Below are 13,175 nucleotides of genomic sequence, written 5' to 3'. Positions count from 1 at the left end.
GTTCCAACACTGTAATTTTAGCTATGATCTCCTGCTTGATTAGAGAGGATAAACAGGAAATACCTAAGAAACCTGTTCTGAAGAAGAAGGTATTAAATAGCTTGTTTATATATCTTCATAGATGGTTTTCATCAATGTTACCACCCAGGCATCTCACAATCCTATTGGATAGAAAATTCATTGATCACAGGAACTGCTTTGCACAGGAAGGCAAAAAAGAAAAATAATTCTCTTTATTTCAAGATGCCAAGGTTACATTCATAAGACTTGCTACACTTTCCCTCACTCCTGTCTCCCGCTTTCTCCCCTAACACTGCTTTTGTGGTTATTTGTCTTTTGTCTCTACATGATCCAGAGTAGAATTTCACAGTTCTCCTAGCCTTGCACATTAATTACTGATGAAGCACAGGCATCTGCTCTCTTTTAGAGATTCTGAGATTGCAAAACATAAATGAGATATTTTTTGAGCAAAAATAACATTTATTTTAAGTAGATACGAGAAAGCAAAAAAATAAATTGTGAAAGTCTACGAGAATGTCTATCTCAGTTATGTGAGTAGTCTGAACTTTTTGAATCATATGTTAATGAACATATCTGTCTTCCTCAGGATATGTTCAATTATTTTAGAGCTTTAGCAAGCTCTTCTTTGGTCTAACTTCATTAACTGAGGAACTGTTTCTTCTGGCCTATTCCTTCCCTCCTTAGGTCTTTCATCATAGAGCTTTCATTTAAAATAACCCAATATATACTGATACACTAAGTGTCTCAGCAATTTACAAAACATGTAGTGTACATAAGCTGCTATTAGAAGCTTCCAATTTCTCTCACAAACTGACTGTAAGTGGCTATCTCCTGGGACTAAGAGGAATCCATGATAAAACAGCAGGTTTTCAGAGTCATCGTGCCTGGAGCTGCTCTAATTTGCACAACACTTTCAGCCTGGGGCTGTGTCAAGTTTTATTAGCTGGAGTCTGCAGGGCAAACAAATACTGAGGTCAGTTCAGAAAAGTTTCCAAACTTGGATTTTAACTGAGTTAAACAGGAATTGATAGAATGCCGGGATGTATGCAACTGTTAGGTTCAAATATTAAAGGGACAAAATATTCCCTGTCAAAATGAAAAAAATAAATACATCAGGATTTAAGATAATTGATAATTTCTATTATTTTTCTCTGTGAGGTGACAGTTATTGAATAGAACCTAAGATGTTTGCATAAAACTCACTTTAAGTAATTCAACAATAAATAAAGGAGGATAATTTCAGAAGTTAAGGAGGCCTGAAAAGTTTCAAGAGTGTTATTAGAAATTATGCATTCCTCATAAATTCTTGTGCCTCCTTATGTTGACTTATAAAGAATTCTGAAGTTAGAATGGTTAATAATGAAATAATCCAAATCACTTATATGGTAAATTAATGATTGAGAAAGGCAAGACGGAAGTACTCCAAGACCGATAGTTTGGGCTGCTACTACTGCAAATAGCAGTAATTTAATTTATTTTTTAAATGCTCGTCCTGAGGGTAACCTACTATTTTAAGTCTCATTTTCAGCATTCTTTTTTTTTTTTTTTGCAATTCATAGTTTTTCTCACAGTTATAAGAGCATTTCTTTTAGGTAAAATTATTCCTGACCTGCTTATTATATAAACTAGGTAATATGTCTCTATACATTGGTGATAGTAAAGTAAGAAATTAAAGACTTGCCCAAATCATTCTAATAGGAACGTAGCCTATGTACCCCTATGTGGTTGCGAGCTATGCTGGTGATGGTACATGCCTTCGGTAGGGTCGCCCATGCCAGACATGTCAAAACTGTAGGGCCAGATTTAATACATTCTTGAGCAGGATGAGCTCGTTAGCCTTCTGGCAGTCATCCTAGGAAAAGGACAACTCTAATCCCAAACCCAGGCAGATGGAGCTCGCTTAACCCTGTAAGGCCATCCATCTAAGAGAAGGTCACTCTAATCAAACCTACGTCCTGAGGACCTCACTGCCACCGTCCAAGCTCGCTCGGCCCTGGCAGATGAACCTTGGGATTAAAGGGTGGGTTCAGTTCCACGCATACTGCATCTCACCTAAAAAAATCCATTGCGCAGGCTTGAAGGCTCTACTCACATGCAAAAAGCCCTGTAGCGACGGGCAAGGTTCGAAACGGCAGGTGAAAGGTGCACTGGAAGCCGCAGACCCAACCCTGCATGCAGGCGGTTCAGGATATTGGTCATTTGAGACTCACTGGAGATGATGGTTTCTTGGGGTAGCACTCTGAACGACCAAGCAGCCTTTTCAAGGACAGCACTGCTTGCTCCACTTGGAGAGGGGCCTAGAAAAGGTGGCCTAAACAAAGCTCATCTCCACTTTTACCCGGTTGGTTAACTGCAGACCAACAGGCATCTTCTTCCAATGCGGTTGCACAAAGATCAAAAGACAAAAGCATGCACCTGCCTCCAAAGGTGTACCTAAATTAACTCTAGCATGTTGGAACATCAGAACCATGCTCGATTCTGCTGATAGTGGACCTCCTGAGCGTCGTTCTGCCCTAATTGCCCATGAGCTGGCTCATCTCAACATCGACACTGCTGCTCTCAGTGAAGTTCGCCTTCACAAGGAAGGCAGCCTCAGAGAACATGGTGCCGGTTATAGACTCTTTTGATTAGGTAAGCCCAGAACCGAAAAACATCTCTCAGGAGCTGGCTTCATGATCAAAAACTCTATTGTTCCTAAACTTGAAAATCTGCCGACAGGTCACTCTGACCGCATTATCTCCCTACGCCTTCCACTCCACAACAAGCAACACGTTGTCCTCTTTAGTATATGTGCCCCAACTCTCCAAGCTGACCCTGCTGAAAAAGATAAATTTTACACTGACCTGCGCCGCCTTGCCCAAAAGGTGCCTGCAGATGATAAGATCATTATCCTTGGTGATTTCAATGCCAGAGTAGGCAAGAATTTTGAAGCATGAAAAGGAATATTAGGCAAGCATGGTGTTGGAAACTGCAATGATAATGGTCGACTTCTGCTAGAATTCTGTGCGAAGCAAAGCTCACCATTACTAACACTATCTTTCAGCAGAAAAATAGTCTGAAGACAACCTGGATGCACCCCAGATCTAAGCATTGGCACCTCATCGACTATGTCTTGGTGAGACGGAGAAATGTCCACGATGTCCACCATACTCGCGTGATGACCAGTGCAGAATGCCAAACAGACCATCGGCTTGTGCTCTGTAAAATCAACTTCAAGCTCAAATTCAAACCTAAAAGGGGTAGTATCCCAGGGAGGAGACTCCAAGTTAACAATCTCCAGTCAGCCACAGTAAGAGACAGATTCCAGGCAAACCTTCAAACTAAACTTGATAACCATTCCACAGATTCTACAGATTCTTCTCCTGAAACAATTTGGCACCATATTAAAAACAGCATCCTGCAATCCTCTGAAGAATCCTTAGGATTCTAGCTCAAGAAGAACAAGGACTGGTTTGATGAAAACAATCAAGAAATCCAGGAATTGTTGAGGAAGAAGAGAACCTCCCACCAAGCTCACCTTGCACTGCCATCCTGTCAAGCAAGAAAAATAGCCTTTCGTCTTGCATGCAGCAAGCTCCAACAGAAACTCCATGACATCCAGAACAAGCGGTGGATCAGTCTAGCTGAGAAAACTCAGTTATGTGCAGACACAGGTGATCACAAAGGATTTTATGAGGCCCTGAAAACAGCATACGGGCCTACATACCAAGTCCAAAGTCCTCTATTCAGTGCTAATGGTCAAATGCTTCTAACAGATAAAACCTCCATTTTGAATCGATGGTCTGAACACTTTCAGACTCTTTTCAGTACCAACCGTGTAGTCCAAGACTCAGCAATTCACCTTGTATAAGAAGAAAGGTATAAAATCAGACTGCTTAAATTACCGTAATATTACTCTGCTTTCCATTGCTGGCAAAATCCTGGCAAGAATACTCTTGAACAGACTAATACCCACTATAGCAGAAGGAATTCTACCTGAAAGTCAGTGCGGTTTCAGAGCCAACAGGAGTACCACAGACATGGTATTTGTCCTCAGACAACTGCAAGAGAAGTGTAGGGAACAGAACAAAGGTCTCAATGTAACTTTTGTTGACCTTACCAAGGCTTTCGATCTGTGAGCAGAAAAGGTCTATGGCAGATTTTGGAACGCTTAGGTTGTCCCCCCAAGTTCTTTAAAATGATCATCTCACTCCACAAGGATCAGCGCGGCCAAGTCAGATATGGCAATGCACTTTCTGAGCCCTTTCTAATAACTAATGGTGTGAAACAAGGTTGCGTTCTCGCACCAACCCTATTCACAGTCTTTTTCAGCATGATGCTCCAAAGGGCCACAGCAGACCTCGATGATCAGGACAGTATCTACATTTGATACTGTACTGATGGAAGTCTGTTCAACCTAAGGCGACTGAAGGCCTTAAACCATCTTGTCAGGGAGCTGCTTTATGCTGATGACACTGTCCTTGTTACCCACACAGAAGCAGCTCTGCAGCATTTAACATCCTGCTTTGAAGACTCTGCTGAACTCTTTGGGCTGGAAGTAAGCTTAAAGAAGACAGAAGTTCTCTATCAGCCGGCGCCTCAGGAAGTCTTCCATCATCCCCACATCACCATTGGCGAATCAGAGCTCAAATCAGTCCAGCAGTTTAATTACATAGGCAGCCTCATCTCCTTGGATGGTAAGATTGACAGAAGGATAGACAACAGGTTAGCAAAGGCATATAGTGCTTTCAGAAGACTCCATAAAAGAGTTTGGCAAATAAACACCTGAAGAAAAGTACCAAGATCAGTGTTTACAGAGCCATAGTGCTGTCTACTCTCTTATACGGGTCTGAATCATGGGTCATCTGCTGCCACCACCTGCGACTCCTAGAACGCTTCCATCAACGCTATCTCCACACAATCCTAAACATCCACTGGTCAGATTATGTGACCAATACATCTGTTCTAGAACAAGCAGCAGTCACAAGTATTGAGGCCATGTTGTTAGAACACAGCTGCGCTGGGCAGGGCACGTCTCCAGGATGAAGGACCACCTCCTCCCTAAGATCTTGCTTTAAGGTAAACTTGCCACTGGCTGCCGCATGAGAGGAGCCCCGAAGAAAAGATACAAGGACTCCCTGAAACAACATCTCAGCCTTGGCCATATTGATCAGCATTACTGGTCTACTCTGGCCTCCAATCGGAAGGTCTGGAGACACACCATCTATAATGCTGCTGATGCTTTTGAGAAAGCACGCAGGATCACCCTTGAGGAGAAAAGACAGCGCAGAAAGAATTGTGCCTTGCAGAGTGTACCACCTGGGGAGTCTTTCTGCTGTGCCTTTTGTAACCAGATGTCTATCTCGTATTGGCCTTTTTAGCCACCAACGCACTTGCAACAAACGTGGGTAGTGCCTTCCCAAATCTTCGTTCGCGAAGCCCAGCCATGATGTCTCTATACTGTTTGTAATGTATGTACATACATCATATGTGGACGTGTAAGAAATAAAATGTATACAAGTAACCTCTTTTTCAGGATGTGGTCCTCTTACCAGCTAACAAGCCATTTCAATGTGTCATCTAAACAAACTATAGTGCTCAAATGCTTTTAAATAGCTTACCAGTTATAAGACTTGATTTCTGCTATAATATTCTGAAAATATCTAATTTCTTTTCAGTACTACACTTCATGACAATGAAAGTTAGAGATAGATTTCAATTACTTCCACACAACAGTAGAAAACTACAGTTTAGTCTTTTGTTGAATAAAAAAAAAAGAAATTAAGTTCCAAATCTCTTGTAATTTCATTGCAATACTTGTTGTCTTATTCTTATATTTATAATTATTAAAAAGAAAAACATTGCCTTCCTATTCTTCCAGTACAGGTTGCTTATTCTTCTGTGTATGGTTGGAATATAAATGGATTGTTCAGAAGGTTAGAGTGACAAACTCAGTGTGGTCTGGAAAACACCTCTTGACAAGCTTACAAAAGATTTATCTGTAAAGAAAGTGCACAGTCCTTGGCAGAAGGATACATTAGGAGTATATAACTCCTTTCACAGAGGATAATGTTCTGAATCTGGTAGGTTTGTCTTTAGAAAAGTAAACAGCTCTTTGTGGGTGACTTTAACAGTCACAGAACAACATTTTACTCCAGCATTAAAAATTTAGTATTCTATCCAGAAAAACAGTAAATTCTCTGTGAGCTAAAAGAACAGAAGATCAGATTAATCCATGCTGCAACAAAGTAGTATTTGTATTTTTGTATTCTCATTCAACATTCTATAGTTGGAACATATTGATATTAGTATATATTACATTTGCAGTATGCACTTATGAAGTTGTTCTGTTTCCTCAGTGCTTTTTCCATATATTTTCTTCTGCCTCATTTTCCTTTCCATGTTGTACTATCTACCACTTATATTCTTTCATCACTGAAGACAAGTTTATACTTTACAGAAAACTGTTGACATCTAAATGTCAAGCTCTTCTGCTCTCTTTTTGTAGGGGAAAGAAACACACAGAGCTAATTGCCTAAAAATAAAAATATCCTCCTTTTTAGCTTTTTTGAATGTTCTATCCATTCACAAACATCTGTGGAATAATTTGTGCTGAAAAATTTGCATTGAGTCTTTTCAAGCTACACCCAGTAGCAAGTAGTAAAATGCCTATTTGGCATTTTGGCATGCCAAGCAGTTTGGCATGACCAAACGTCATGTGAGCTTCCAGGCTGTTATGCACACACACTGGTCTTACAGGTGTCTGATCTTAGTACACTTAGTACTCTCTTACCAGATTAATCTACATGTCTCAAGTAACAACATAGCCTGACACTGCCATTTGAAATGACTGTGTCTTCATTTCAGAACATTTGTGGCAGATATTTCAGTTTTTCTAAATGACTTTTCCCACTTCTGTAGCATCAAAATATAACAAATACAACAAATCAAAATATATTGTTATGTATTTGAACCTGTGATGAGGTCTAGCTGTCCTTTTGGCTACTTCTTTATAGGTCCTAACACCTTTTCATTATTAGTTCCAGCAGACATTCAGATAAATTTCTGAAGTCTGAAGTTTTTATGCCTGTTTTCCTAGGACAGAGTAATTAATGTTTTGGAATATTATGAAGTTTGAGTCAGTAGTTTTTTACTGCTCATTAACATATGGGTATACACTTACATGCTTATAAAGTCCGTTTCTACAAATTATAATTTTATTTCCTCATCCTTCTGTTTTCATTTTCTTAAGAAAGCTGAAGCTACACTGGGCGACCAAAACATCCTTTCCATTATTCACCCAAAAAACCAAAAAATTAAAAGAAATCCCAACATGTTTTTGATTTAAATATTTAGTTAGAATAGCAGAAATGTTATGAAATTAACTAAATTATACATGTCAAATGGATGAGTTACATGCTTGAGCATTTAGTAGTAGAACACTGAATCTTCTGCTCCAGCTCCGGTTTATTCCCAACCCAGACCTATAGCAACCACAGTTGAAATCTAGTGGATATTTTGTAGCTCATCATGACAGACATGGTTTACAAATAGACAGGAAGCAAATCTAAACAAGAGCAAAAATAAAGCTGAAGTAGTGCAGAATACCATACATGTATTGAAACATAAAAATATTATTTTTCAGGTTTGCACATCACTCCTAATTATTTCTTTTTGCTACATCCACACACTGGGAAGCTGGTCACTGAGATTTATCTAACCACCTGCTATCTGTTGTTCACTGGCACTTTGAGTCAAACCCACTGAGTGGATGACCAAATGTTACAGTAGAATTATCAATGATTTCATGGGAAAAATCTTCAACTTTAAGTTTCCCTGTTTAAGTAAGGAATAAATGTACTGTCTGTAGGTGTTGAAAATAGCGTAATGAGAAAATAAAATTTTGTTTTGAGTTGATATATGTATAAAAAATATGTTGGATTTTTCATTGGCTTTTCCAATTTGACACAGCAAATTGATAGTAGAAATACTTTATTTAATGACAGTGTTTTAGAGAAATGTGAGAACTAAAAGTCAAGTGAATATCTAATGTAAAACTTAATTCAGAAAAAAAAAGTGGAATACTTTAAAAAAAGTAATTTCAATAGGGAAAGAAGGTTATTTGTTTTTAGCCATGTATGAAAGTTTTGCTATTGCAAAGAAAAGAGGGTAAAAAATGTCAAGTGCAATACTTTAATCACATTTAATTGTAGAACTAGTTTATGTAATTTCATTCTGTTCTGATCAGACTTATCAAATTTTGGAGAAACACCTCAGAGTTCTGTTTTCAGAAGCTGCTATTCAATATTCAGAATGTTGCTCAAGGCTACTGCATTTTTGTGGGTAGATATTTCATCCGGTATTATAATAGCTCCCTCCAAAAAATTAAAAACCTAAAGAAGTGTGAATCTGTGGCATCTGTAGGCGATTTTTCCACAGTGTCTGTCCCAGTAGAAGCAACCTCTTTTGCTTCTACAATCAATGTAAAAATTAGCAGATATTTTAATATATTTACTTAGAATATCTAGCAAAAGTATATTGCATTTCACTTTGAGAATACAAAATTACTTAGAGCAAACAGAGAATTACACCTTAGTGCACGTAAACCCTCTACAGTGACAAACACCTCACCTTGTTCAGGCATTATAGTTACACTGGAGACTCTTAAGAAGAATGAAAGCTAGAACCAATTTTACCAGGACCTGTTGAAATTTATCTTTTGTCATAACTGGGTCTTTGTTTTTCTCACAGACTATCTACTGTATGTTAAGTATGTACATAAAAGCTTGAGAATATTATATGGCTCCTTCCAAGGCGAAGCCAAAAATAAGTGTGGCTCATAAAAGCTGTCACAGAAGTAAAAACACTCCATCCAACCAAAAAACCGTGCTATAATCCAGGAAAATAATTAAAGGATCCTCTTGAAATTCAATACCTCAGATAAAGGGATATTGTAAAAGTAGTCCCAGCTTTCAGTTTCCCGATGTTAACTTTGAAAGTAATAAGCATGAATAGTCAAATATATAAGTAACAGCTACTCCAGTATTCTCCCCAAAAACCTTTACAAAATTTAAATCAGACCATAAGTCATCAAGATAGGGGCTTTTACCCTAAAATAGGAAAGCAAGCAATACTTACGGCTACATTGATATTTTACACACAGTTCCATATCCAAACTAGCATCTATTATCGTTTCATTTCATATATTTTACTATAATCCAATCTGATTTAACCTCCTAAAGCCATAACATTCTACCTTTCTCTATAAATTAAGGGCAATCCTGTTAATTTTTTGTATAGTTCTGTGCATCTTTTTTATGTTTGGGGATTTTTTCCTCATCTGAGAAGCAGATTCAAATATTCGGATATTCTAATGCAGGCTAAATCCACTGGGGTAGATACTTCTGTTTATCTACTTACTTTTGTTGTGAGGGCTACTTAGTGTATGACTATCTTTTGAATCTATATTTTCTGCAGCTACAGTAGATTCATAACTCCTGGGAAACTCTTGGCATTGCCCTCTGCACGTCTGAGTCCAAAATTTCAACCTCTTCTTAAGGAACCAGAAAACAAAGATATTATTTTACCAATTACTACAAACAAAGTAACTGTCCCCACCAGGAATTCTATATTTTCTATTTCATTGAAAAGCCAGTACATGACCCTTTCTATACATCATAGACTCAGAGAATCATTAAAGTTGGAAAAGACTCTAAGATCACCAAGTCCAACCCTTAACCTAACACTGTCAGAGACTACACTAAGTCCCTAAGAACCAAATTTACATGTTTTCTTGGACACTTTCAGGGCAGTGATTCAACCACTTCCATGAGCAGCCTGCTCCCATACCTAACCACCTTTGCAGCAAGGAAATTTTTTCCTAATATCCAACCTGAACTTTCCCTGGTGCAATTTGAGATCATTTCTGTTTGTCCTGTCCCTAGTTGCCTGGGAGAAGAGACCAACCCTCACCTTGCTACATCCTCCTTTCAGGTAGTTGTAGAGAGTGATAAGGTTCCCCTTGAGACCCCTTTTCCTCAGGCTAAACAACCCTAGCTCCCTTGGCTGCTCCTCACAAGACTTGTGTTCCAGATCCATCACCATCTTCGTTGTCCTTCTCTGAATGTGTTTCAGCACCTCAATGTCTTTCTTGTAGTGAGAGGCCCAAAACTGAACACAGGATTAACAATGTGCCTCACCAATGCCAAGTACAGGGGGACAATCACTGCCCTGGTCCTGCTGACCACACTATTTCTGACACATTGGCCACCTGGGCAGACTGCTGGCTCATGTTCAGCTGGCTGTTGACCAGTGCCTGCAGGTCCTTTTTGGCTGAGCAGCTTTCCAGCCCCTCTTCCCTTAGCCTGTGTTGTTCCATTGGGATGTTGTGACCTAAGTGCAGGACCTGGCACTATCAAACGTTTATGTCTGGGAATAAGCAGTTTCACAAAATACAGAAGAGAAATTTAATATTGTTGAGGTCTGACAGGGACAAGATTCTGTTTTTCTCTCCTTGAGGACCTTTCCAATTAAACCTGTTGCAGATTCTTAAACAGCTAAAAATGTAGGAAATGTAAGGTTCGCAGTAGCCAAGGCAGTGAGAGGTCACTTAATGATAAAGTAAATCAATGTATTTCATTATCTGTATTTCATTACCTGAAGTATTTCAATATTTCAGCCATTTGCACTAACTAGCTAAGATTAGGACATATAAAAGAAAAGAAGAAATTTTGGAGAATATGGATGTATTTGGCAGCATCTTTTGTGTAACAGGAACAATAACATTAAGAAGTGAGGCACAACAGGGTTCCCTGAGGCATGCTGCTGTGCTCAAATACTAGAAACTGGTTATCACAAGTACCTATCTCGGCCAACTTTCTGCTTTTATTGTGTGTTTTCTAATATAACGTAAGATATCTGCAGGGTTTAGATGATAATTTACTCCAGTAGTTTTCAAATTAATACACAAAAAAAGAGGAGGCAGCATCATTTTCTTCTTGTTTTCAGATGTGAAAGTTGAGAAATGAAAGGTCAAATACCTTGCTGAATGGGAAGAGTCAAGATTTCATCTCAACATTTTATGTATATATTAGTCAATGAAGATATATGTGCAGCTTCAGACATAGGGAGACCCAACCTCCATTTCCTTTCAAGATTTAAACCACAGGTGAATATTTTATGAAGTTTTTTATTAAATGTTAATTTAAACTTCCTACTTACTCTCAGACTTTTGCTCTCATCTGAATCATATTTGAAAGGAAAAACAAAATATGGAAATTAATTGATCTGGTATTTGACAACAAGCTGAAAATATAAAGTAGGATAAAAATTTATGAGAAACGTGGAAGATGAAGGCTGAGTAATTTTTACTTGGAGCCTGGGGTTCCTGCCTTATCAGAATAATTTTCTTCTTACTGTGTCATCACACAGGTTCATACATTCTGCTTTGCTTCAGTGAGGACTTGTGAAATATGATGTTTATCTTAAATGCCTGAAGAAAGTTGGTTGAAAGTGCACTAAATGCTTGAAAAATTCTGTACATAAAATGGTACATATTTGTACATAAAAATGGTCGATTCTGATCAGCTTAGCCAACTGAATCCATGAGTGGAAAGGGTGCTATGGACAGTGAATGCACTGATAACCAGTTTGCTGCTACAGGTAAGTGCAATTTGAAATATACTCTTTCTTTAAAGCTTAAATGATGGAGAAAGTAGAAAGGCTGAAAAAAATATGAATATATTTTCTTTTGGTCCCATATATTCTTTTATATTATTGTTAAAATTTACCCAAAGGAATACTACACTATAGAAAATCACATACTTCTAGTAAAATAAGATTTTTTAAGTTTACAAGATCAAATCTTTGCTGTTTAGCCATGATAGCAGAAACGTTTGTTCTCCCTGAAAGGATCAAGTATTTATTTGGTAATTCTTTTTCAGGTGTTTATTTCACAGTTGTTTTTTTCCTATCCTCTTCCTTATCTGTCTTCCTAGCAATGCCACCATAAAGCTCACAGTACCATTACACAAAAAAGTTATTTTTTAGGCTAATTATTTCATTTTTTATGTTGGAGGTTTTTGTTCGGTTGTTTGTGTTTGTTTGTTTGTTTGTTTTTTGATGGTGGTTGTGTCTTTGCTTGGTTAGTTTGGATTTATTTGGTTTTTTTTTGTTTGTTTGGTTGGTTAGTTAGTTAAAAGACCTGACTTCTTTTTACTTCTCTAAATGAATTGCTTTACAAAGATATTTCCAAAGATTTTTTTCTATAGTTGGATTTAAATGAACAATTTACACAGTATTAAGCCAACACTTTCTCAAAGTTTTGTAGGAGACAGTAAACTGATTTAGTTTTAAATTAGTAGAATTTACAGTAATTCCACAGCTAAATCCATCAAATGCCAACCATTTATTGCCTGCTTTTATACATCTTCTGTTAGATTTAGTTAACTCAATCAGATCAGGGAGTTACTTTTATTGCAGAACATCATAAAAACATAGCTAGAGACTGATCAGATGATATGGAATGACTAGATTTCTAATGCATAGTTAGATGAAAATGTGACTTAAGCCTCATTGGTATTGGAAGCAAACGGGAAGACACAAGAAATGCTGTATAAAGGAGGGTTGTGCTTACCCTTCCAAAAAAATTCCTCATTTTAAACAAACTGGAACATTTTCTTCTTGGCCGAAAAGTGAAAGCATAAGGTATTCAGCAGAGTTAGAGTGAATACATAGATGAGTTAATCCACATTCTCATGTGTGAGAAAATTCAAAAATCTCCAAATAGTAGAATTGGAGGGTTTAGTATAAGAATATTATTGAAAACAAAGCTTTTATTCTTACTTTAACTTTGAAATATTTCATGTTATAATAAATGAAATCTCTGTTTTACCTCCTAAATCATCACAGTGAATAAGGCCAAATACCTTAGTAAAGGAAACTTAACATGGCTTTAAGAAAAAAATATTAATTTATTCTTCAGTGAGCTACATAGAGATTGGGATCATGTTTACTGTGCTGTAGAAAAAGAACTTTTCTCAAAATCAGTGTTAAGGTCCAATTTTTAGGATGTGCCATTAGTAAACTCATGAAAAAGTTCTACTAGGTAATACTGGTGTGAGAGACCTTTTAGAAAACCACTATAAGGTTAAGAGTTGAATCCAAAATAGGCTTTA

This window comes from Pseudopipra pipra, chromosome 6, assembly GCF_036250125.1.
Source record: "Pseudopipra pipra isolate bDixPip1 chromosome 6, bDixPip1.hap1, whole genome shotgun sequence".
NCBI classification, from domain to species: domain Eukaryota; kingdom Metazoa; phylum Chordata; class Aves; order Passeriformes; family Pipridae; genus Pseudopipra; species Pseudopipra pipra.
This window is presented reverse-complemented; position numbering follows the sequence as displayed.